Genomic DNA, 27,828 nt, shown 5'->3' on the forward strand with positions numbered 1-27,828 from the left:
CCTGATTTGAATTTAGAAAAAAATATATATATTTCTTAAACATGTTTGAAGTTCTTAATAGATTTCACTGTTGCACATTTAGTCTTTTTATTTTTTTACAGTAATGTGCATTTTGCAGTTTGTTTACATGTTGTACATTGGATGCACATATTTATGACTTCTTGTTACAGTATTCATTTAAAATAAAAGTTGTTTAAAATAAACAACTGTGTGCACCCTATTATTAATGTAGATGTGTATTTCAGTAATAAACTTAAGTAGGGGAGTTTTAAGTTACCAGCATTTATATCAAAATAGTGATCCCATGTCTGCAAAACTAACATTTTAAATGAAATATTGATAGCTAATCGATATCGAATCGAATCGAATTGAATCGAATCGAAACCATAAAATAACTATTGAATCGAATTGCCAAATTCGTCACAATACCCAGCCCTAATTCACATCCTAATGAATAAACAACCAAGAGTTTAAATATTCCCTTCTATCTCCTCCTCTCTGACTCTCTCTTTCCACCCATCCCCCCTCCCCACTCTCACCCTAACACTCAAAAAACACACACCCACTTACCACGCACACACATAAGTGCAGAGCAGAGAGGGATCAGATTTGTTTTTTAATTTTCATTAATTCATAGATCTTTGTATAATTATGAAATGAACGTTGTCTGATCAGAATGACTAGTAGTCTGTATGAAAAAAGTTTCAAAGACTTTGGATGCTGCACTTTAAAGATATAATAAAATTACGGCTATCTTTTTTTACTCCAATTTCAATCAATCACCACATCAACACCGTTCAAGATATCCTAAATCTGCTCGCAATTTAGAATCTTCAGAATGTTGGCATCATGTCAAAAAAGTTTGGTGTGAATTGGTTGGTTTTCCCGAGAGAAGTATATAAAATTCCACAGCCTGATTTTTCCAAATATCCACATTCAAATCAAAATAGCCGACTTCCTGTCGATCGTAGCTAATGGGTGTAAATTAGAAATGTTTCTGGCTTGATGAGATCAATATATGTACCGAGTTTGGTGACTGTAGGACAAACTAAACCCCCAACGTTTGTCAAAAGGTGGCGCTATGGAGCGCCTGCTCCACGCCCATTTATGGGCTTTTATCAGTGTCTAAATATCATTAATACAGATGTGTGTGTGGAGTTTCATGAAATTCTGAGTATTTTAAGTGGCTCCAAAACACAAAAAGCTAAAGTTAAAGTTTGACACGTTGCCATGGCAACATGATAAAAGTTATCGATAATGCAATTCACAGATTCTCATTGGCCGTGTTTCAACATTATTGAGAAGAAGTTTGAAGCAAATTGAGTAAAATTAAGAGGTTGATTTAAAAGCATTTAGAAAACGTTGCGCTTTGTGCTGCCAGTTGGTGGCGCTATAACTTTGACTCCTAATAGTCACATCTCTGTGATCGGCATCATAAGATGAACAAACTGCTGAAGTTTGGTCAAAATCAGACAAAGTGTGTTAAAGTTATTAGACACTTCCTGTTTCTCATTTCTCGCCATAATTTTGTCGCCCCGCCACGGCCAAACTGTTCGAGATATCAAAAATCCCCTGGCAATTTTGCGTCCCCAATGTCTTGAGATCATGCTGACCGAGTTTGGTGGCCATCGGTGGAAAGGTCTAGGAGGAGTATTTCAAATTCCATTGCATGCGCTTTTTAGACATCCCTGAATAGCTGACTTCCTGTTTGGTGAAGCACGGACTGTGAGCACGGAAGTTGTTCGGCCCGATGAGGTCTATATGTGTATGAATTTTGGTGACTGTAGATCAATTGGTGTGCGCTCCAGAGTCCCTCAAAAGTCGCAATTTTTAACGCTGTGCCACGCCCCCCCCAGGTGACCCCCCCATGTCAAAGTCTGTCCGGCCCTGATGGCCGCAGGGTTCAATGTGTGTGCAAATTTTCAAGAGTTTTCGGGTATGTTAAGGGCCCCAAAATCCCCCAAAACATTGAAAAAAAAATAATAATAATAATTAAAGCTGCGAGCAGCGATGAACGGGCCCTCGCACCCGGGCTCACCGCCGACCGGTGGCTTCAGGAAAACAGCAAACGGTGGGCAGTATGCTTTTAATACAGTAAATGTAGGAGAAATATGTCAAAGTCACTTAAATGTGCCAAACTTGCCGCTGCCAGCTGGTGGCGCAATGCCTATAACTGATTATTGGCATGTAGATGTGTTCAGGCCAGCACTATTATCAAACATATGAAGTTTGGTGCAGATTGACCTTGGCATGTTTGAGTTAGTGAAATATATGAGATATCCTGCTGCCAACAGGTGGCGCTATGATAATATCTGAATATTGGTCTTTAGGTGTCTTCAGGCCAGGACTCTTACCAAACCTGTGAATTTTGTGGCAGATCAGACATTTTCAGGCTAAGTTATAACCACTTCTATGTCTATGCAGAAACATCAAACTTTGTCAGGCCACCACGGACATGCCCTTTAATGAAAACTCAAGATCTTCACAATTTAACATCTCTAAGGCTTCAAGATCAGACTGACCAAATATAATGTTGATTTAACTAAATGCAATCAATGCAAGGACTTCAGATAAATGCCAACTGTGAACCAGTATGCTACAAATGATGATAAGAACATGATTCATGATGATAGCAAAATGTTATTATTGCTTCCTTTACATCCACCACTTCTGCTTAAATGTCATTGTTACCTATCTGTACAATTTTTGTGTGGATATTGCTTTGCTGGTGACTCCTGTTATAAGACATCACTCTTAAGTGCTACATAACTAAGAATCAATAAGGAAGACGGTGCCCAGTTGGCACATGCATTCACAGTAATCCTCTGCTAGTTTGGATTTTAAGTTTACAGAATTGAAAGGGTTACACTTTAAAATCAACACACAGACACATACACACAAAATATAAAATGTTGCCATCCAGTTTCATTTGTTAAAATTAACTATATTAGTTAACATGACCAATAAATAAATAGCATTTATTAATGTTCAAAGATGGTCTGTAGGATGGCTCTCTACTCTGTCACCCTCTCTGCCTCTCACCCCTCCCCCCTGCAATAATGAGCTTCTCTGTGCCTGACTGAACGCACACACATACTGTAGAGACATTCACCAGAGTGACAGCAGGTTTCTGAGTTATTTTTTTAATTTTCTTTAATTCATTGAAGCTTGTATAAAATTAATATTTCCAGCACTTGCTCAGAATGATTAGATCTCTGTGTGAAAAAAGTTTTAAAGAGTTTGGATGCTGCACTTTAAAGATATAAAAAATTAGGGTTATGTTTTTTACTATATCTTTAAAAAATCACCACGTCAACACCGTTCGAGATATCCAAAATCCGCTCGCAATTTAACATCTTCAGAATCTTCTCTTCATGTTAAAAAAGTTTGGTGTGAACAGCTGGTTGTTCTTAGGAGTAGTGTGAATTTGTTTACTACCTGATTTTTCAAAAAATCCACCTTCAAATCAAAATAGCCGGCTTTCTGTTGGTCTTAGCTAATGAGTTTGATTTAGAAAGTTGTCCAGATTGATGAGAACAATATATGTACAGAGTTTGGTGACTGTAGGAAAAACTAACCCCCCAACTTTTGTCAAAAGATGGCGCTATAGAGTGCCTGCTCCACGCCCATTTATGACCTTTTGCCAGTGTCTAACTATCATTAATATTGATGTGTGTGTTGAGTTTCATGAAATTCTAAGCATGTTATCTGCCTCGAAAAGACAGGAATGTAATTTTAAAGTTTGACACGTTGCCATGGCAACAGCATTTGATTTATCATCGACCCCTTTACATATTCTTATCGGCCGTGTTTTGACATGATTTTGATGAAGTTTAAAGAAAATCGAGTAAAATTAAGAGGCTGATTTCAAAGCATTTTGAAAATGACACGTTTCCTGCTGCCAGTTGGTGGCGCTATAACTTTGACTCATAATAGTCACATTTATGGAATCGGCATCATACAAGGAACAAACTGGTGAAGTTTCATCAGAATCAGGCAATGTGTGCAACAGTTATTAGACACTTCCTGTTTCTCATTTCTCGCCATAACTTTGTCGCCTTGCCACGGCCAAACCGTTCGAGATATCAAAAATCTCCTCGCAATTTAGCGTCCCCAATGTCTTGAGATCATGCTGACCGAGTTTGGTGACAATCCCATGGAATTCCTGGGAGGAGTACGTTAAATTCCAGAGCATGCGCTTTTTAAACAGCCCTAAATATCTCACTTCCTGTTGCGTGGAGCCCATGACATAGAGTACAAAAGTTGTTCAGCTCGATGAGTTCTATATGTGTACCGAGTTTCATATCAATACGCGCAAGTATGTGTGCGCAGTACATCAAGTTTTCAAACTGTGTTCCAGGGGGCGCTGTAGAGGCCCTGAACCACGCCCGGGTCCCAGCCTCTGTGGCGTCCGGACGACGGCAGATTCCGACGTATGTGCAAATTTTCAAGAGTTTTTGAGTATGTTAAGGCCCCCAAAAGTGCCCCAACGGTTGAAAAAAAAAAAAAAAAAAAACAAATTAAAGCTGCAAGCAGCGTTGACCGGGCCCTCGCCGTCTGGCAGTCGCCATCCCGATAGCATCAGGAAAACGGTGCCCAGTTGGCACATGCATTCACAGTAACCCTTTGGACTAACCCTAACTGTCTCTCCTCCTCTCTGACTCTTTCTCTTGCCACCCATCCCCCCTCCTTACACTCAGCCACTTACCACACAAACACACACATAGAGTGCAGAACAGAGTGAGATCAGATATGTTTTTTAATTTTCTTTCATTCGTGGAGTTTTGTATAATTATGAAATGAACTGTGTTTAATCAGAATGAATAGTTATTTGTATGAAAAAAGTTTCAAAGAGTTAGGATGCTGCACTTTAAATATATAATAAATTATTGAAAATTGAAAATGGAAAATGAAATTCTAGGCACGCTATCTGCCTCAAAAACCCAGGAAACAAATATTTGAATGTATTTTGTATTTTTATTTATTTGCCATGGCAACAGCATTTGATGCATCAGAGACGCCTTTACAGACTCTCATCGGCCGTGTTTTTACATCATTCTGATGAAGTTTGAAGAAAATCGAGTACAAATATATTGTTCGTTGTTCGTTCGTGTGTTAGTTCATAAACCATTGTTAACAAAAGAGACCCTATTTTAAGTAGTTACCATGTTTTATGATCTACAACCATTTTTAAATATTATTTTAATGATCTATATGCATCTGTGAAATAATTATAAACAAATATATTAAAAATAAATACATATTAACTTAGTTGATGTATTTGTTTCTCATTCTAATTAAGTGAACTGAGCAGTATAGTGTCATACTTATAAGATTTTTTGTTCTATCAGTGAGAGTCTATATATGTATATAAATCATATAATTTTTCCTTAAAAGATTAAAAAAAGATTTTAATGCTCTTTAAGCACCTATACAAAATAATTATGTAAAAGTACACTGACAGAACAGTATATATCAACTGATTCTATGGATTATTTTCATTCTTATACACTGAGAATGAGCTAAATAGCATTATTGTTCAAACGATTCCTTATCTTATGAGGACCTCTAGTGTTCATCCCTGGTACTAGAGCTTTAATCTGACAATTTATATGACACTTTTAATGTTTTTGGGGCCTCTGAGCATGATAACATTTTGAAACTACACGTATTTCCTAAGAATTTCTTGTTCTTTATATGTAAAAAGTTTTGATGAGTTAGAATAATGCAATTTAAAGATATATGGAAATAACTCTCCATCTTTTTTACTGTTACTTTCATAAATCACCACATCAACACCGTTCAAGATATCACAAAGCCGTTCACATTTTAACATCTTCAGTATCTTGGCACCATGTTGACAAAGTTTGGTGTCTGATTCTGCTATGAGTGATATGAATTTATTCACAGCTATATTTAAAAACACAGGAAACAAATGTTAAAGTTTGACATGTTGCCATGGCAACAGCATTTGATGTATCAAGGACCCCTTCACAGATTCTCATCGGCTGTGTTTTGATATTATTCTGATGAAGTTTGAAGCAAATTGAGTAAAATTAAGAGGTTTTTTAAAAGCGTTTTGCAAGCAACACACTTCCTGCTGCCAGTTGGTGGCGCTATAACTTTGACTCATAATAGTCACATCTCTGTGATCGGTATCATACGACGAACAAACTGCTTAAGTTTGGTCAAAATCAGATAAAGTGTGTCAAAATTATTAGACATTTCCTGTTTCTCATTTCTCGCCATAATTTGTCGCCCTGCCACGGCCAAACCGTTCGAGATAGCAAAAATCCCCTGGCAATTTTGCATTCCCAATATCTTGAGATCATGCTGACCGAGTTTGGTGGCCATCGGTGGAAAGGTCTAGGCGGAGTATTTCAAATTCCACAGCTTGATTTTTCCAAAAATCCATATTTAAATAAAAATAGCTGACTTCCTGTTGGTCGTAGCTAATGGGTGTAAATTAGAAAGTTGTCCGGCTTGATGAGTCCAATATATGTACTGAGTTTGGTGACTGTAGGACAAAGTAACCCCCCAACTTTTGTCAAAAGGTGGCGCTATGGAGCGCCTGCTCCACGCCCATTTATGGGCTTTTATCAGTGTTTAACTGTCATTAATACAGATGTGTGTGTTGAGTTTCATGAAATTCTAAGCATTTTAAGTGGCTCAAAAACACAAAAAACTAAAGTTAAAGTTTGACACGTTGCCATGGCAACATGATAAAAGTTATGGATAACGCCCTTCACAGATTCTTATCGGTCGTGTTTTGACATTATTGTGATGAAGTTTGAAGCAAATTGAGTAAAATTAAGAGGCTGAGTTTAAAGCGTTTCAAAAACGTCACGCTTTCTGCTGCCAGTTGGTGGCGCTATAACTTTGACTCATAATAGTCACATCTCTGTGATCGGCATCAGACGGTGAACAAACTGCAGAAGTTTGGTCAAAATCAGACAAAGTATGTCAAAGTTATTAGGCACTTCCTGTTTCTCATTTCTCGCCATAAATTTGTCGCCCCGTCACGGTCAAACCATTCGAGATATCAAAAATCCCCTGGCAATTTTGCGTCCCCAATGTCTTGAGATCATGCTGACCGAGTTTGGTGGCCATCGGTGGAAAGGCCTAGTAGGAGTATTTCAAATTCCATTGCATGCACTTTTTAGACATCCCTGAATAGCCGACTTCCTGTTTGGCGAAGCATGGACTATGAGTGTGAAATTTGTTCGGCCCGATGAGGTCTATATGTGTATGAATTTTGGTGACTGTAGGTCAACCGTTGTGCGCTCCAGAGCCCTTCAAAAGTCGCAATTTTTAACGCTGTGCCATGCCCCCCCCCAGGTGACCCCCCCATGTCAAAGTCTGTCCGGCCCTGATGGCCGCAGGTTCCAATGTGTGTGCAAAGTTTCAAGAGTTTTCGTGTATGTTAAGGCCCCCGAAATCCCCCAAAACATTGAAAAAAAAAAAAATAATAATAATAATTAAAGCTGCGAGCAGCGATGAACGGGCCCTCGCACCTGGGCTCACCGCCGACCGGTGGCTTCAGGAAATCAGCAAACGGTGGGCAGTATGCTTTTAATACAGTAAATATAGAAAAAAGTCATTAGTCATTTAAATGTGCCAAACTTGCCGCTGCCAGATGGTGGCGCTATGCTTGTAACTAATTATTGGCATGTAGATGTGTTCAGGCCAGCACTATTATCAAACATATGAAGTTTGGTGCAGATTGACCTTGGTATGTTTGAGTTAGTGAAAGATATGATATATCCTGCTGCTAACAAGTAAGAACAAGATTCATGATAACAAAATGTTATTATTGCTTGCTTTACGTCCACCACTTCTGCTGAAATGTCATCGTTACCTATCTGTACAATTTTTGTGTGGATATTGCTTTGCTGGTGACTCCTGTTATAAGACATCACTCTTAAGCGCTACATTACTAAGAATCAATAATGAAGACGGTGCCCACTTGGCACATGCATTCAAAGTAACCCTCTGCTAGTTTGGATTTAAAGTTTACAGAATTGAAAGGGTTAGACTTTAAAATCAACACACAGACACATACACACAAAATATAAAATGTTGCCATTCAGTTTTATTTGTTAGCATTAACTATATTAGTTAACATGACCAATAAATAAATAGCATTTATTAATGTTAATTAATATTAAGCTAAAAAAAAGTATTCATATATAGTTTATGTACTGTGAATTAGCATGAACATGAACACAGTTCATGTGGGTGTACAGCAATACACAATAAAGTGCTCTATAAACTCTTCATTCTTTCAAAATATCTTTAAAAATCAAGTTGAGTATTTTAACGGGGTGATATATATATTTATAACTGATCTTAAAATTATGGTTTTCAGATGTTTTGAAGAGATAACAGTAAAGTTTGTTTTGTTGTCAAAGTTTGTCTTAATTTTTTATTATTATGATTTTATATTCAATAAATAACACTATGTAAATATTGTCTATCAATGAAGATAAATTGATCATGCTAAAAAGTTGTATTTTTTAAAATCTTTTGCTATGTGACTGAATAGGACAAGTTCATGGTACAGTTAAGTAAAAAATAAATAAAAAACAACAACTGCAAAAAATGAACAATGAAAGACTTAGTGACCCTTTATATTTTCTCAAAATATCAGACTCTCAAAGATCAGACATATTTATGTAATTACACTACATACAGTATGTGCATTTTGTTCAAAGATGGTCTGTAGGATGGCTCTCTACTCTGTCACCCTCTCTGCCTCTCACCCCTCCCCCCTGCAATAATGAGCTTCTCTGTGCCTGACTGAACGCACACACATACTGTAGAGACATTCACCAGAGTGACAGCAGGTTTCTGAGTTCTTTTTTAAATTTTCTTTAATTCATAGAAGCTTGTATACATTTTTTATTTCCAGCACTTGCTCAGAATGATTAGATCTCTGTGTGAAAAAAGTTTTAAAGAGTTTGGATGCTGCACTTTAAAGATATAAAAATATTTTTTACTATATCTTTAAAAAATCACCACGTCCACACCGTTCAAGATATCCAAAATCCGGTCGCAATTTAACATCTTCAGAATATTCTCTTCATGTTAAAAAAGTTTGGTGTGAACAGCTGGTTGTTCTTAGAAGTAGTGTGCATTTGTTTACAGCCTGATTTTTCCAAAAATCCACATTCAAATCAAAATAGCCGGCTTCCTGTTGGTCTCAGCTAATGAGTTTGATTTAGAAAGTTGTCCAAATTGATGAGATTAATATATGTACAGAGTTTAGTGACTGTAGGAAAAACTAACCCCCCAACTTTTGTCAAAAGATGGCGCTATAGAGTGCCTGCTCCACGCCCATTTATGACCTTTTGCCAGTGTCTAACTATCATAAATATTGATGTGTGTGTTGAGTTTCATGAAATTCTAAGCATGTTATCTGCCTCGAAAAGACAGGAATCTAATTTTAAAGTTTGACATGTTGCCATGGCAACAGCATTCGATTTATCATCGACCCCTTTACATATTCTTATCGGCCGTGTTTTGACATGATTTTGATGAAGTTTAAAGAAAATCGAGTAAAATTAAGAGGCTGATATCAAAGCATTTTGAAAATGACACACTTCCTGCTGCCAGTTGGTGGCGCTATAACTTTGACTCATAATAGTCACATTTATGGAATCGGCATCATACAACGAACAAACTGGTGAAGTTTCATCAGAATCGGGCAATGTGGTCAACAGTTATTAGACACTTCCTGTTTCTCATTTCTCGCCATAACTTTGTCGCCTTGCCACGGCCAAACCGTTCGAGATATCAAAAATCTCCTCGCAATTTAGCGTCCCCAATGTCTTGAGATCATGCTGACCGAGTTTGGTGACAATCCCATGGAATTCCTGGGAGGAGTACGTTAAATTCCAGAGCATGCGCTTTTTAAACAGCCCTAAATATCTCACTTCCTGTCAGGTGGAGCCTATGACATAGAGTACAAAAGTTGTTTGGCTCAGTGAGATCTATATGTGTACCGAGTTTCATATCAATACATGCAAGTATGTGTGCGCAGTACATCAAGTTTTCAAACTGTGTTCCAGGGGGCGCTGTAGAGGCCCTGAACCACGCCCGGGTCCCAGCCTCTGTGGCGTCCTGATGGCCGCAGATTCCGACGTATGTGCAAATTTTCAAGAGTTTTTGAGTATGTTAAGGCCCCCAAAAGTGCCCGGAAGGTTGAAAAAAAGAAAAAAAAAAAAAAAAAAAAAAAAAAAAAAAATAATAACCCTTAGAAGAACAATAGGGCCTTCGCCCTTTTGGGCTCGGGCCCTAATAATAATAATAATAATAATTAAAGCTGCGAGCAGCGATGAACAGGCCCTCGCACCCGGGCTCACCGCCGACCGGTGGCTTCAGGAAAACAGCAATCGGTGGGCAGTATGCTTTTAATACAGTAAATATAGAAAAAATATGTCATAAGTCATTTAAATGTGCCAAAATTGCTGCTGCCAGCTGGTGGCGTTATGCCTATAACTGATTATTGACATGTAGATGTGTTCAGGCCAGCACTATTATCAAACATATGAAGTTTGGTGCAGATTGACCTTGGTGTGTTTGAGTTAGTGAAATATATGAGATATCCTGCTGCCAACAGGTGGCGCTATGATAATATCTGAATATTGGTCTTTAGGTGTCTTCAGGCCAGGACTCTTACCAAACCTGTGAATTTTGTGGCAGATCAGACATTTTCAGGCTAAGTTATAACCACTTCTATGTCTATGCAGAAACATCAAACTTTGTCAGGCCACCACGGACATGCCCTTTAATGAAAACTCAAGATCTTCACAATTTAACATCTCTAAGGCCTCAAGATCAGACTGACCAAATATAATGTTGATTTAATTAAATGCAATCAATGCAAGGACTTCAGATAGATGCCAACTGTGAACCAGTATGCTACAAATAAGAACATGTAATTCATGATGATAGCAAAATGTTATTATTGCTTCCTTTATATCCACCACTTCTGCTTAAATGTCATTGTTACCTATCTGTACAATTTTTGTATAATATATTTTTGTATAAAATCAATTGTTGTCATAACTAAGAATCAATAAGGAAGACGGTGCCCAGTTGGCACATGCATTCACAGTAACCCTCTGCTAGTTTGGATTTTAAGTTTACAGAATTGAAAGGGTTACACTTTAAAATCAACACACAGACACATACACACAAAATATAAAATGTTGCCATCCAGTTTCATTTGTTAAAATTAACTATATCAGTTAACATGACCAATAAATAAATAGCATTTATTAATGTTAATTAATATTAAGCTAAAAAAAGTATTCATATAAAGTTTATGTACTGTGAATTAACATGAACATGAACACAGTTCATGTGGGTGTACAGCAATACACAATAAAGTGCTCTATAAACGCTTCATTCTTTCAAAATATCTTTAAAAATCAAGTTGAGTATTTTAACGGGGTGATACATATATATAACTGATCTTAAAATTATGGTTTTCAGATGTTTTGAAGAGATAACAGTAACGTTTGTTTTGTTGTCAAAGTTTGTCTTAATTTTTTATTATTATGATTTTATATTCAATAAATAACACTATGTAAATATTGTCTATCAATGAAGATAAATTGATCATGCTAAAAAGTTGTATTTTTTAAAATCTTTTGCTATGTGACTGAATAGGACAAGTTCATGGTACAGTTAAGTAAAAAATAAATAAAAAACAACAACTGCAAAAAATGAACAATGAAAGACTTAGTGACCCTTTATATTTTCTCAAAATATCAGACTCTCAAAGATCAGACATATTTATGTAATTACACTACATACAGTATGTGCATTTTGTTCAAAGATGGTCTGTAGGATGGCTCTCTACTCTGTCACCCTCTCTGCCTCTCACCCCTCCCCCCTGCAATAATGAGCTTCTCTGTGCCTGACTGAACGCACACACATACTGTAGAGACATTCACCAGAGTGACAGCAGGTTTCTGAGTTCTTTTTTAAATTTTCTTTAATTCATAGAAGCTTGTATACATTTTTTATTTCCAGCAATTGCTCAGAATGATTAGATCTCTGTGTGAAAAAAGTTTTAAAGAGTTTGGATGCTGCACTTTAAAGATATAAAAATATTTTTTACTATATCTTTAAAAAATCACCACGTCCACACCGTTCAAGATATCCAAAATCCGGTCGCAATTTAACATCTTCAGAATATTCTCTTCATGTTAAAAAAGTTTGGTGTGAACAGCTGGTTGTTCTTAGAAGTAGTGTGCATTTGTTTACAGCCTGATTTTTCCAAAAATCCACATTCAAATCAAAATAGCCGGCTTCCTGTTGGTCTCAGCTAATGAGTTTGATTTAGAAAGTTGTCCAAATTGATGAGATTAATATATGTACAGAGTTTAGTGACTGTAGGAAAAACTAACCCCCCAACTTTTGTCAAAAGATGGCGCTATAGAGTGCCTGCTCCACGCCCATTTATGACCTTTTGCCAGTGTCTAACTATCATAAATATTGATGTGTGTGTTGAGTTTCATGAAATTCTAAGCATGTTAACTGCCTCGAAAAGACAGAAATCTAATTTTAAAGTTTGACATGTTGCCATGGCAACAGCATTCGATTTATCATCGACCCCTTTACATATTCTTATCGGCCGTGTTTTGACATGATTTTGATGAAGTTTAAAGAAAATCGAGTAAAATTAAGAGGCTGATATCAAAGCATTTTAAAAATGACACACTTCCTGCTGCCAGTTGGTGGCGCTATAACTTTGACTCATAATAGTCGCATTTATGGAATCGGCATCATACAACGAACAAACTGGTGAAGTTTCATCAGAATCAGGCAATGTGGTCAACAGTTATTAGACACTTCCTGTTTCTCATTTCTCGCCATAACTTTGTCGCCTTGCCACGGCCAAACCGTTCGAGATATCAAAAATCTCCTCGCAATTTAGCGTCCCCAATGTCTTGAGATCATGCTGACCGAGTTTGGTGACAATCCCATGGAATTCCTGGGAGGAGTATGTTAAATTCCAGAGCATGCGCTTTTTAAACAGCCCTAAATATCTCACTTCCTGTTGCGTGGAGCCCATGACATAGAGTACAAAAGTTGTTTGGCTCAGTGAGATCTATATGTGTACCGAGTTTCATATCAATACATGCAAGTATGTGTGCGCAGTACATCAAGTTTTCAAACTGTGTTCCAGGGGGCGCTGTAGAGGCCCTGAACCACGCCCGGGTCCCAGCCTCTTTGGCGTCCTGATGGCCGCAGATTCCGACGTGTGTGCAAATTTTCAAGAGTTTTTGAGTATGTTAAGGCCCCCAAAAGTGCCCGGAAGGTTGAAAAAAATAAAAAAATAAAAAAAATAAAAAATAATTAAAGCTGCAAGCAGCGTTGACCGGGCCCTCGCCGTCTGGCAGTCGCCATCCCGATAGCATCAGGAAAACGGTGCCCAGTTGGCACATGCATTCACAATAACCCTTTGGACTAACCCTAACTGTCTCTCCTCCTGTCTGACTCTTTCTCTTACCACCCATCCCACCTCCTTACACTCAGCCACTTACCACACAAACACACACATAGAGTGCAGAGCAGAGTGAGATCAGATTTGTTTTTTAATTTTCTTTCATTCGTGGAGTTTTGTATAATTATGAAATGAACTGTGTTTAATCAGAATGAATAGTTATTTGTATGAAAAAAGTTTCAAAGAGTTAGGATGCTGCACTTTAAATATATAATAAATCATTGAAAATTGAAAATGGAAAATAAAATTCTAGGCACGCTATCTGCCTCAAAAACACAGGAAACAAATATTTGAATGTATTTTGTATTTTTATTTATTTGCCATGGCAACAGCATTTGATGCATCAGGGGCGCCTTTACAGACTCGGCCGTGTTTTTACATTATTCTGATGAAGTTTGAATAAAATCGAGTACAAATATATTGTCCGTTGTTCGTTCGTGTTTGTTAGTTCATTAACCAATGTTAACAAAAGAGACCCTATTTTAAATAGTTACCATGTTTTATGATCTACATCCATTTTTTTATATTATTTTAATGATCTATAAGCATCTGTGAAATAATTATAAACAAATATATTAAAAATAAATACATATTTACTTAGTTGATGTATTTGTTTCTCATTCTAATTAAGTGAACTGAGCAGTATAGTGTCATACTTATAATATTTTTTATTCTATCAGTGAGATTGTATATATGTATATAAATCATATAATTTTTCCTTAAAAGATTAAAAAAAGATTTTAATGCTCTTTAAGCACCTATACAAAATAATTATGTAAAAGTACACTGACAGTACAGTCTATATCAACTGATTCTATGGATTATTTTCATTCTTATACACTGAGAATGAGCTAAATAGCATTAGAGGTCAAACGATTCCTTATCTTATGAGGACCTCTAGTGTTCATCCCTGGTATTAGAGCTTTAATCTGACAAATTTATGTGACACTTTTAATGTTTTTGGGGCCTCTGAGCATGATAACATTTTGAAACTACACGTATTTCCTAAGAATTTCTTGTTCTTTATATGTAAAAAGTTTTGATGAGTTAGAATAATGCAATTTAAAGATATATGAAAATAACTCTTCATCTTTTTTATTGTTACTTTCATAAATCACCACATCAACACCGTTCAAGATGTCCCAAAGCCGTTCACAATTTAACATCTTCAGTATCTTGGCATCATGTTGACAAAGTTTGGTGTGAACTGTCTGATTCTGCTATGAGTGATATGAATTTATTCACAGCTATATTTAAAAACACAGGAAACAAATGTTAAAGTTTGACATGTTGCCATGGCAACAGCATTTGATGTATCAAGGACCCCTTCACAGATTCTCATCGGCCATGTTTTGATATTATTCTGATGAAGTTTGAAGCAAATTGAGTAAAATTAAGAGGTTGATTTAAAAGCGTTTTGCAAGCAACACACTTCCTGCTGCCAGTTGGTGGCGCTATAACTTTGACTCATAATAGTCACATCTCTGTGATCGGTATCATACGACGAACAAACTGCTTAAGTTTGGTCAAAATCAGATAAAGTGTGTCAAAATTATTAGACATTTCCTGTTTCTCATTTCTCGCCATAATTTGTCGCCCTGCCACGGCCAAACCGTTCGAGATAGCAAAAATCCCCTGGCAATTTTGCATTCCCAATATCTTGAGATCATGTTGACCGAGTTTGGTGGCCATCGGTGGAAAGGTCTAGGAGGAGTATTTCAAATTCCACAGCTTGATTTTTCCAAAAATCCATATTTAAATAAAAATAGCTGACTTCCTGTTGGTCGTAGCTAATGGGTGTAAATTAGAAAGTTGTCCGGCTTGATGAGTCCAATATATGTACCGAGTTTGGTGACTGTAGGACAAAGTAACCCCCCAACTTTTGTCAAAAGGTGGCGCTATGGAGCGCCTGCTCCACGCCCATTTATGGGCTTTTATCAGTGTTTAACTGTCATTAATACAGATGTGTGTGTTGAGTTTCATGAAATTCTAAGCATTTTAAGTGGCTCAAAAACACAAAAAACTAAAGTTAAAGTTTGACACGTTGCCATGGCAACATGATAAAAGTTATGGATAACGCCCTTCACAGATTCTTATCGGTCGTGTTTTGACATTATTGTGATGAAGTTTGAAGCAAATTGAGTAAAATTAAGAGGCTGAGTTTAAAGCGTTTCAAAAACGTCACGCTTTCTGCTGCCAGTTGGTGGCGCTATAACTTTGACTCATAATAGTCACATCTCTGTGATCGGCATCAGACGGTGAACAAACTGTTGAAGTTTGGTCAAAATCAGACAAAGTATGTCAAAGTTATTAGGCACTTCCTGTTTCTCATTTCTCGCCATAAATTTGTCGCCCCGTCACGGTCAAACCGTTCGAGATATCAAAAATCCCCTGGCAATTTTGCGTCCCCAATGTCTTGAGATCATGGTGACTGAGTTTGGTGGCCATCGGTGGAAAGGCCTAGTAGGAGTATTTCAAATTCCATTGCATGCACTTTTTAGACATCCCTGAATAGCCGACTTCCTGTTTGGCGAAGCATGGACTATGAGTGTGAAATTTGTTCGGCCCGATGAGGTCTATATGTGTATGAATTTTGGTGACTGTAGGTCAACCGTTGTGCGCTCCAGAGCCCTTCAAAAGTCGCAATTTTTAACGCTGTGCCATGCCCCCCCCCAGGTGACCCCCCCATGTCAAAGTCTGTCCGGCCCTGATGGCCGCAGGTTCCAATGTGTGTGCAAAGTTTCAAGAGTTTTCGTGTATGTTAAGGCCCCCGAAATCCCCCAAAACATTGAAAAAAAAAAATAAATAATAATAATTAAAGCTGCAAGCAGCGTTGACCGGGCCCTCGCCGTCTGGCAGTCGCCATCCCGATAGCATCAGGAAAACGGTGCCCAGTTGGCACATGCATTCACAGTAACCCTTTGGACTAACCCTAACTGTCTCTCCTCCTGTCTGACTCTTTCTCTTACCACCCATCCCCCCTCCTTACACTCAGCCACTTACCACACACATAGAGTGCAGAGCAGAGTGAGATCAGATATGTTTTTTAATTTTCTTTCATTCGTGGAGTTTTGTATAATTATGAAATGAACTGTGTTTGATCAGAATGAATAGTTATTTGTATGAAAAAAGTTTCAAAGAGTTAGGATGCTGCACTTTAAATATATAATAAATAATTGAAAATTGAAAATTGAAAATGGAAAATAAAATTCTAGGCACGCTATCTGCCTCAAAAACACAGGAAACAAATATTTGAATGTATTTTGTATTTTTATTTATTTGCCATGGCAACAGCTTTTGATGCATCAGAGACGCCTTTACAGACTCTCATCGGCCGTGTTTTTACATCATTCTGATGAAGTTTGAAGAAAATCGAGTACAAACATATTGTTCGTTGTTCGTTCGTGTGTTAGTTCATTAACCATTGTTAACAAAAGAGACCCTATTTTAAATAGTTACCATGTTTTATGATCTACAACCATTTTTAAATATTATTTTAATGATCTATAAGCATCTGTGAAATAATTATAAACAAATATATTAAAAATAAATACATATTAACTTAGCTGATGTATTTGTTTCTCATTCTAATTAAGTGAACTGAGCAGTATAGTGTCATACTTATAAGATTTTTTATTCTATCAGTGAGATTGTATATATGTATATAAATCATATAATTTTTCCTTAAAAGATTAAAAAAAGATTTTAATGCTCTTTAAGCACCTATACAAAATAATTATGTAAAAGTACACTGACAGTACATTATATATCAACTGATTCTATGGATTATTTTCATTCTTATACACTGAGAATGAGCTAAATAGCATTATTGTTCAAACGATTCCTTATCTTATGAGGACCTCTAGTGTTCATCCCTGGTACTAGAGCTTTAATCTGACAATTTATATGACACTTTTAATGTTTTTGGGGCCTCTGAGCATGATAACATTTTGAAACTACACGTATTTCCTAAGAATTTCTTGTTCTTTATATGTAAAAAGTTTTGATGAGTTAGAATAATGCAATTTAAAGATATATGGAAATAACTCTCCATCTTTTTTACTGTTACTTTCATAAATCACCACATCAACACCGTTCAAGATATCCCAAAGCCGTTCACATTTTAACATCTTCAGTATCTTGCCATCATGTTGACAAAGTTTGGTGTGAACTGTCTGATTCTGCTATGAGTGATATGAATTTATTCAGCTATATTTTTCCAAAAATCCACATTCAAATCAAAATAGCTGACTTCCTGTTGGTTGTAGCTAATGGGTGTAAATTTTTTGCAAAAAAAAATCTGGTGATCAAAAAATATTAGGCTTTAGTTAAGATCTGTTAGTTTTATGGACATTTAGAATGTTTTGTATATGCAGACAAGGGCTTTATGATGGGCCTGATTTGAATTTAGAAAAAAAAAATATTTCTTAAACATGTTTGAAGTTCTTAATAGATTTCACTGTTGCACATTTAGTCTTTTTATTTTTTTACAGTAATGTGCATTTTGCAGTTTGTTTACATGGTGTACATTGGATGCACATATTTATGACTTCTTGTTACAGTATTCATTTAAAATAAAAGTTGTTTAAAATAAACAACTGTGTGCACCCTATTATTAATGTAGATGTGTATTTCAGTAATAAACTTAAGTAGGGGAGTTTTAAGTTACCAGGATTTATATCAAAATAGTGATCCCATGTCTGCAAAACTAACATTTTAAATGAAATATTGATAGCTAATCGATATCGAATCGAATATAATCGAATCGAAACCATAAAAATAACAATCGAATCGAATTGCCAAATTGGTCACAATACCCAGCCCTAATTCACATCCTAATGAATAAACAACCAAGAGTTTAAATATTCCCTTCTATCTCCTCCTCTCTGACTCTCTCTTTCCACCCATCCCCCCTCCCCACTCTCACCCTAACACTCAACAAACACACATCCACTTACCACGCACACACATAAGTGCAGGGCAGAGAGGGATCAGATTTGTTTTTTTTAATTTACATTAATTCATAGATCTTTGTATAATTATGAAATGAACGGTGTCTGATCAGAATGACTTGTAGTCTGTATGAAAAAAGTTTCAAAGACTTTGGATGCTGCACTTTAAAGATATAATAAAATTACGGCTATCTTGTTTTACTCCGATTTCAATCAATCACCACATCAACACCGTTCAAGATATCCTAAATCTGCTCGCAATTTAGAATCTTCAGAATGTTGGCAACATGTCAAAAAAGTTTGGTGTGAATTGGTTGGTTTTCCTGAGAGAAGTATATAAAATTCCACAGCCTGATTTTTCCAAATATCCACATTCAAATCAAAATAGCCGACTTCCTGTTGATCGTAGCTAATGGGTGTAAATTAGAAATGTTTCTGGCTTGATGAGATCAATATATGTACCGAGTTTGGTGACTGTAGGACAAACTAAACCCCCAACTTTTGTCAAAAGGTGGCGCTATGGAGCGCCTGCTCCACGCCCATTTATGGGCTTTTATCAGTGTCTAAATATCATTAATACAGATGTGTGTGTGAAGTTTCATGAAATTCTGAGTATTTTAAGTGGCTTCAAAACACAAAAAGCTAAAGTTAATGTTTGACACGTTGCCATGGCAACATGATAAAAGTTATCGATAAGGCAATTCACAGATTCTCATTGGCCGTGTTTCAACATTATTGAGATGAAGTTTGAAGCAAATTGAGTAAAATTAAGAGGTTGATTTAAAAGCATTTAGAAAACGTTGCGCTTTGTGTTGCCAGTTGGTGGCGCTATAACTTTGACTCCTAATAGTCACATCTCTGTGATCGGCATCATAAGATGAACAAACTGCTGATGTTTGGTCAAAATCAGACAAAGTGTGTTAAAGTAATTAGACACTTCCTGTTTCTCATTTCTCGCCATAACTTTGTCGCCCCGCCACGGCCAAACCGTTCGAGATATCAAAAATCCCCTGGCAATTTTGCGTCCCCAATGTCTTGAGATCATGCTGACCGAGTTTGGTGGCCATCGGTTGGAAGGTCTAGGAGGAGTATTTCAAATTCCATTGCATGCGCTTTTTAGACATCCCTGAATAGCTGACTTCCTGTTTGGTGAAGCACGGACTGTGAGCACGGAAGTTGGTCGGCCCGATGAGGTCTATATGTGTATGAATTTTGGTGACTGTAGATCAATTGGTGTGCGCTCCAGAGTCCCTCAAAAGTCGCAATTTTTAACGCTGTGCCACGCCCCCCCCAGGTGACCCCCCCATGTCAAAGTCTGTCCGGCCCTGATGGCCGCAGGTTCCAATGTGTGTGCAAATTTTCAAGAGTTTTCGTGTATGTTAAGGGCCCCAAAATCACCCAAAACATTGAAAAAAAAAAAAAAATAAATAATAATAATCCTTAGAAAAACAATAGGGCCTTCGCCCTTTTGGGCTCGGGCCCTAATAATAATAATAATAATCCTTAGAAAAACAATAGGGCCTTCGCCCTTTTGGGCTCGGGCCCTAATAACCCTTAGAAGAACAATAGGGCCTTCGCCCTTTTGGGCTCGGGCCCTAATAATCCTTAGAAAAACAATAGGGCCTTCGCCCTTTTGGGCTCGGGCCCTAATAAGAATCCTTAGAAGAACAATAGGGCCTTCGCCCTTTTGGGCTCGGGCCCTAATAAACGGAGCAGATCCAATAGGATCCTCACACCATCGGTGCTCGGGCCCTAATAATAAACGGAGCAGATTCAATAGGGTCCTCACACCATCGGTGCTCGGGCCCTAATAAATGAAAAATGTAATTGTAAAAAAATACACATATGTAGGCTCTAGTGCTACCCATATTTTACCTCATTCATGTGCAGCTTTTATGATAGGGGAGCACAACGTAACACTTTTTGCATTTCTCAGTTTGTGTAAATGTTGTTTGTCCAGTGCAAATATGTCACTTTGTTTCATAATTACAGTGTACGTTTTTTTTTTTTTTTTTTTTTTTTTTTTTTTTTATTTACCTCAAAAGAAAGTAAGTGAAGTGTGACAACATGCCAAGTGGATGGGATACAATGAGAAGCACGTTGTAACATCACCAAATGACAGCTTAAAGTGTTATCTGATCTAATGAAAAATATATACATGACAAACTAAAATATTTGGTCAATAAAATAAAATCATTAACTTTCTCAAATAAAATAATGCCATTTAAAAAAATATATATATAATAATAAAAATAATCTATTTTGAGTTTAACAATGAACACATCGCAACCATGCGTGGGACAACCCTAATCGCAAAACACAGCTACACAGTATAGTTCAAAGTAATGTGCGCAAATAGATGAAACGTTCAGAAAAACACTCCACTCCCTCCACACACAGTTCTCATAGAAAACACGACTCATAAACGAGCAAAAATGCTTTGATTGTGCCCCGCGCTCCCCTAAGTGCTGTATGATCCCACCAATAAGTATTACAAAAACAGCTTTCACAACCCTTCAAATTACAACGTCTAACCTCACAATTGTTAATGAGGGTCGTTCGTGTCACTTTTAAACTTGCCATTTCACCTTTCACCTTCCCCCAACCTATGAATAAAGGTGAGAAGAGCAGGCTTGGCTCCAGGGGGGGTTAAAACCGGATGCATTACAAAATAAAATGCTTCTGCAGTGATCAGCAGTGTTGGGCAAGCTACTTAGAAAATGTTGTGAGCTAAGCTTACAGTTACTCTTAAATGAAGCTTCACTACACGCCCGTTTCACACCGCAAGCGTGAGCAGAGCGTGAGCTTCACTTCAGCGTAACTACATCGTTACTACAGCTGCAGATTCGCAAGAGTATTCACACTGGAAGCGTTTGTAGAGCGTGCATGCAGCTGCTCCAAAGCATTTAGTAATCAGCTTTTTTTCTATGAAACTGATTGCAATTAAATATGAAATTGATAATGAAACTGCAGAAGCAGCTTCAACCCAGGCCTTTTCCTTCGAAGATAAGTTTTTGTAATACGTATTGGTGGGATCATAAAGCACTTAGGGGAGCGCGACAAACAAAGCATTTTGGCTCGTTTATGTGTCGTGTTTTCTATGAGAACTGTGTGTGGAGGGAGTGGAGTGTTTTTCTGAACGTTTCATCTATTTGCGCACATTATTTTGAACTATACTGTGTAGCTGTGTGTTGCGATTAGGGTTGTCCCACGCATGGTTGCGATGTTCATTGTCAAACTCAAAAATAGATTATTTTTATTGTTATATTACGGTGCCCGCCAGGGGACACCTTCAGTTCACTTATGTTTGTCGTGGCCACGACATATAAACTCGTGGGAACGTGATATTATGTCGTGGCCACGAGATATTAATTCGTGGGAACATCATATTAACTCGTGGGAACGTCATATTATGTCGTGGCCACGAGATCATTTTGTTGAGGTAACGACATCCTTATGTCCTGGCCACGAGATATTAATTTGTGGGTACGTCATCCTTATGTCGTGGCCACAAGATGCGACGATGAGGGAACAACATGCATTTCTTGAGGCCACGAGTTTAGTACATAAACAAACCTGCGTGACCATAGTAACCCAGGATTAGATAGGTTTATTAATATTTTATTTTGAGTTAAATGATTGTATCAATTATTATAGAAATTAATAGGCCTACAATATTAATTTATTATATTAACAATAGGCGATGCTGTCTGTGCGCGATGTAGAGAGCATTCAAAAGTTTATCATGAATAAATATTACATAAAGTACATCAAATAAAATAGTCCTACAAGAAATATTTTATGCATCCCACAGTCTTGTCCATTAACTGATCCTATTTTTTCCGTAATATTTGTATTATTCGTTTATATTCGTTATTTTTCCTTTTATTTCGATCTCTTTACTTAACGTTCTTAATGTAAATGATACTGTAAATGCTGGACATGCCAGTAAAGCTTTGATTATGCACTATAGTATTATATAGTCTAGTCTATATAGACGAAACAAAATAAAATATATGTTCAATTCAAACTTTAAAACTACAGTAAAAATCAGTCATAGCCTATATGTCAAGCATTTACAGTATCATTTCCACATAGAACGTTAAGTAAATATATCAAAATTAGGGGTAAAAACGTCTAGGTTACGTAGGTAACCCTCGTTCCCTGAAGGAGGAAAGGAGACGTTACATATGGGAATTCGCTTAGAATCCAATCATCTCTGAGCCTTATACAAAAGGCCAATGAAAATTGGCGAGTGGCATTTGCATGACAAGCCACGCCCCGTACATACGGGTATATATAATGGCGTCGTGCAGCCAGTCAGTCAGGTTCTTCGCTGAGGAGCCGGATCGAGCCGGCGCAGCGCGACGACAAGGCGTGGCAGGGGATGTAACGTCTCCGTTCCCTCCTTCAGGGAACGAGGGTTACCTACGTAACCTAGACGTTCCCCCTCAGTCAAATCACTTCGACGTCACATATGGGAACAGACCCTATGGAACAGGCCACGACCTTGGCGCCGCGTTACGCAACGACCCACGTGCTGGCAAGCGGACGTGTCAGCAGGCGGATACGTAACGTAACCTTCCCAACGCCCTGGGGCCCAAACAAAAAGGGGGCCCACAGGGGTGCCAGTTGAACTGAAGCAGGGGTTGGGGGGGCGGAGCACATGAATACTGTCCATGTGGAAATAAAGAAAATTCAATATATCCGTAAAGGTTCTTAGGGATATACGAGGGAAACAGAGGCCTTCTGGTTGACCTCTGGAGAATACGAGTATATAGCCACAACCTGCGGGGCGAAGGAGACCCGGCAGGAGCACAGTCAGAACTACTCCGCATCCAGCCCTGACTGCGGGGCATGGAGGACCCAGGGTTCACCGGAGGGAACCTACTGGAAATAGCGCCCGGATCCACGTGGGAATGGCGCAACAAGCCGACACTAGCCGTCCTCCCGGTTACCTGACAGAACACGGGAGGAGACGGCCTCTACGCGGAGGTTGTAAAACCTGGCGAAGGTATTCGGTGTCGCCCAGCCGGCAGCTCTACAGATGTCTGCTAATGAGGCGCCATGTGCCAACGCATAGGAGGACGCAACACTCCGTGTGGAGTGGGCGTGAATGCCTAGGGGGCAAGGCTCTCCCTGATATAAGTATGACAGGGAGATGGCTTCTACCACCCAATGAGCCAACCTCTGTTTGGAGACAGCATTCCCTTTCTGCTGACCTCCGAAGCAGACAAAGAGTTGCTCAGTGCGTCTGAAGTGCCGAGTGCGGTCTACGTAGGTGAGCAGAGCACGGACTGGACACAGCAGCGCAGCAGCTGGGTCTGCCTCCTCCAATGGCAGAGCTTGTAGGTTCACCACCTGATCGCGGAAAGGTGTGGTAGGAACCTTGGGCACATAACCGGGCCGGGGTCTCAAGATGACGTGAGAATCGCCGGGCCCGAACTCAAGGCACGTTTCGTCGACAGAGAAGGCTTGTAGATCCCCCACCCTCTTGATGGAGGCCAACGCAGTCAGGAGCGCTGTCTTTAATGACAGAAACTTAAGCTCGACTGAGGCGAGTGGCTCAAAGGGAGGTCCCCGCAGGCCCCGGAGGGCGACGGAGAGGTCCCAAGAGGGTACGAGGCGCGGTCTGGGAGGATTAATCCTCCTGGCGCCTCTGAGGAACCTCACGATCAGAGGGTGCTTACCAAGGGATAATCCATTTACTGCATTGTGATGTGCGGCGATAGCGGCAACATACACTTTGAGAGTCGAAGGGGACAGCCTGCGCTCCAACTTCTCTTGCAGAAAGGAAAGCACTACTGCAATCGTGCATCTCAGTGGGTCCTCTCCCCGAGAGGAGCACCAGTCGACGAACAGACCCCACCTCAGTGCGTAAGCCTGCCTCGTGGAGGGGGCCCGGGACTGAGTGATGGTTTCTATCACGGCTTGGGGGAGGCCAGCGAGGTCTGACGCGTCCCGTCCAGAAACCAGACGTGCAGGTTCCAGAGATCGGGACGCGGGTGCCAAATTGTGCCCATCCCCTGAGAAAGAAGGTCCTTCCTCAAGGGGATTTTCCAGGGAGGGGCTGCCGCGAGGGAAATGAGTTCTGGGAACCAGGTCCTGGCAGGCCAGTATGGGGCGACCAGGAGAACCTGCTCCTCGTCCTCCCTGATCTTGCACAGGGTCTGTGCAAGGAGGCTCACAGGGGGAAAGGCGTACTTGAGCCCCGGCGGCCAGCTGTGGGCCAGAGCGTCCCTGCCGAGGGAAGCCTCGCTGAGGGAGAAGAAGCTCTGGCAGTGGGAGGACTCGGGGGAGGCAAACAGATCTATCTGGGCTTCCCCAAAGTGACTCCAAATCAGCTGGACTGTCTCGGGGTGGAGTCGCCATTCTCCAGGGAGGGTGGACTGCCGTGAGAGCTGATCGGCTGCACGGTTGAGTTCCCCGGGAATGTGAATGGCCCGCATCGATTTCAGCCGCGTTTGACTCCAGAGGAGCAGACGGTGGGCGAGTTGTGACATGCGGCGAGAGCGGAGACCGCCCTGGCGGTTGATATAGGCCACAGCCGCAGTGCTGTCGGTACGAACAAGCACGTGCTTCTGGCGCAACGTCGATTGGAAGCGACGAAGGGCCAGAAGGACAGCCAACAACTCGAGGCAATTGATGTGCCACTGCAGTCAAGGTCCTGTCCAGGAGCCCGAAGCTGCTTGCCCGTTGCACACAGCACCCCAACCCGTGGTGGAGGCATCCGTGTAAACCACGATGTGCCTGGACACCTGACCTAGGGGCACTCCGGCCCGGAGAAAGGCCGGGTCTGACCACGGCCTGCATTAGCCAAAATCATGGCAGTCCACCACATCCACTCATATCTGAATAAATCGAAATAATTGCTAAAAACACCCAATAAAGACAGTGATGATGCAGTCAGGACCGTGGTGCCGGCTTGCTTTGAAATGTATTTGATAATTGCACCAGCCTTGTCTCCCACACCCCAGTCATTTAAATCAGTACATAATAATGAAAAAAATACCTTACAATTAAATTTTTAAACCAGTGAAATTAATCCAAATTTTTAAACCAGTGAACCCCTGTAAACATTTCAGTCCAAGAATCCAGTAAACGAATGGAAATTTCAAAAGGAAATTCACAAATGAAGCATACACCCACTTCTCAAGGCACCACTACACCACTGATTTGCAATTTGCCGTGCATGTGATGACGCATTGTTTGTTTTGCTTACGGCCATATGTGTACATGTGAATGAATTGTACACCGTAGATTTGTACTTTTTGCTAGGCGACAACATTTTATTCAACATCTTGAAATGTGTGATAAACATCGGCGCACGTCCTCTGATGTAACATCAGGAACTAGCGACAACGTATGATGACGTATAACAGTGTTGTAGTGGTTTCCCATTTCTTAGCTAAGCTAAGCTACAGCAACACGGCAAAAGTAGTTTACTACATCTAAGCTATTTTTTATGTAAAATGTAATTGTTCTACATGGTATGAACCAACATCATACCAAATCAATGCTTTCCCAGTGGTCAATAAAATTGTCAGTCATACAGGCATAAAAGTTCAGTTTACTTGTTTATTCAACAACGCTTCCAAACCAATTTGGCAACAAAAATCAGTATCATTTACAGGGCTGGATTTATCTCATATTGTGACATAGGCAAACAAAATTTTGGGGGGTTGAATTCTTTCTTTTAAAAAATGTTTTGAAAAACAATGGCACTTGTTTCTGAATATTAAACGAATAAAACAGGGAAAACACGAAATTTGTAAATAATTACTGGTCCTTCTCAAAAAATTAGCATATTGTGGGAAAAGTTCATTATTTTCTGTAATGTACTGATCAACATTAGACTTTCATATATACTATATACTATATATATATTCATTACAACACAACTGAAGTAGTTCAAGCCTTTTATTGTTTTAATATTGATGATTTTGGCATACAGCTCATGAAAACCCAAAATTCCTATCTCAAAAAATTAGCATATTTCATCCGACCAATAAAAGAAAAGTGTTTTTAAAACAAAAAAAGTCAACCTTCAAATAATTATGTTCAGTTATGCACTCAATACTTGGTCGGGAATCCTTTTGCAGAAATGACTGCTTCAATGCGGCGTGGCATGGAGGCAATCAGCCTGTGGCACTGCTGAGGTGTTATGGAGGCCCAGGATGCTTAGATAGTGGCCTTAAGCTCATCCAGAGTGTTGGGTCTTGCGTCTCTCAACTTTCTCTTCACAATATCCCACAGATTCTCTATGGGGTTCAGGTCAGGAGAGTTGGCAGGCCAATTGAGCACAGTAATACCATGGTCAGTAAACCATTTACCAGTGGATTTGGCACTGTGAGCAGGTGCCAAGTCGTGCTGAAAAATGAAATCTTCATCTCCATAAAGCTTTTTAGCAGATGGAAGCATGAAGTGCTCCAAAATCTCCTGATAGCTAGCTGCATTGACCCTGCCCTTGATAAAACACAGTGGACCAACACCAGCAGCTGACATGGCACCCCAGACAATCACAGACTGTGGGTACTTGACACTGGACTTCAGGCATTTCGGCATTTCCCTCTCCCCAGTCTTCCTCCAGACTCTGGCACCTTGATTTCCGAATGACATGCAAAATTTGCTTTCATCCGAAAAAAGTACTTTGGACCACTGAGCAACAGTCCAGTGCTGCTTCTCTGTAGCCCAGGTCAGGCGCTTCTGCCACTGTTTCTGGTTCAAAAGTGGCTTGACCTGGGGATGTTTCTACTCCAGACTCAGTCCACTGCTTCCGCAGGTCCCCCAAGGTCTGGAATCGGTCCTTCTCCACAATCTTCCTCAGGGTCTGGTCACCTCTTCTCGTTGTGCAGCGTTTTCTGCCACACTTTTTCCTTCCCACAGACTTCCCACTGAGGTGCCTTGATACAGCACTCTGGGAACAGCCTATTCGTTCAGAAATATCTTTCTGTGTCTCACCCTCTTGCTTGAGGGTGTCAATGATGGCCTTCTGGTCGGAAGTCTTACCCATGATCGCGGTTTTGAGTAATGAACCAGGCTGGGAGTTTTCAAAAGCCTCAGGAATCTTTTGCAGGTGTTTAGAGTTAATTAGTTGATTCAGATGATTAGGTTAATGGCTCGTTTAGAGAACCTTTTCATGATATGCAAATTTTTTGAGATAGGAATTTTGGGTTTTCATGAGCTGTATGCCAAAATCATCAATATTAAAACAATAAAAGGCTTGAACTACTACAGTTGTGTTGTAATGAATCTAAAATATATGAAAGTCTAATGATTATCAGTACATTACAGAAAATAATGAACTTTATCACAATATGCTAATTTTTTGAGAAGGACCAGTATATATATATATAT

General features: G+C 39.3%; 1 pseudogene; it reads right to left on the reverse strand.

Moving 5' to 3' along the window:
- LOC141292865 (olfactory receptor 8G17-like) overlaps positions 1 to 27,828 on the reverse strand; it is an 82,586-nt pseudogene that overhangs the window by 32,728 nt on the left and 22,030 nt on the right.

Source organism: Garra rufa, chromosome 19 (genome assembly GCF_049309525.1).
Source record: "Garra rufa chromosome 19, GarRuf1.0, whole genome shotgun sequence".
Classification (NCBI taxonomy): domain Eukaryota; kingdom Metazoa; phylum Chordata; class Actinopteri; order Cypriniformes; family Cyprinidae; genus Garra; species Garra rufa.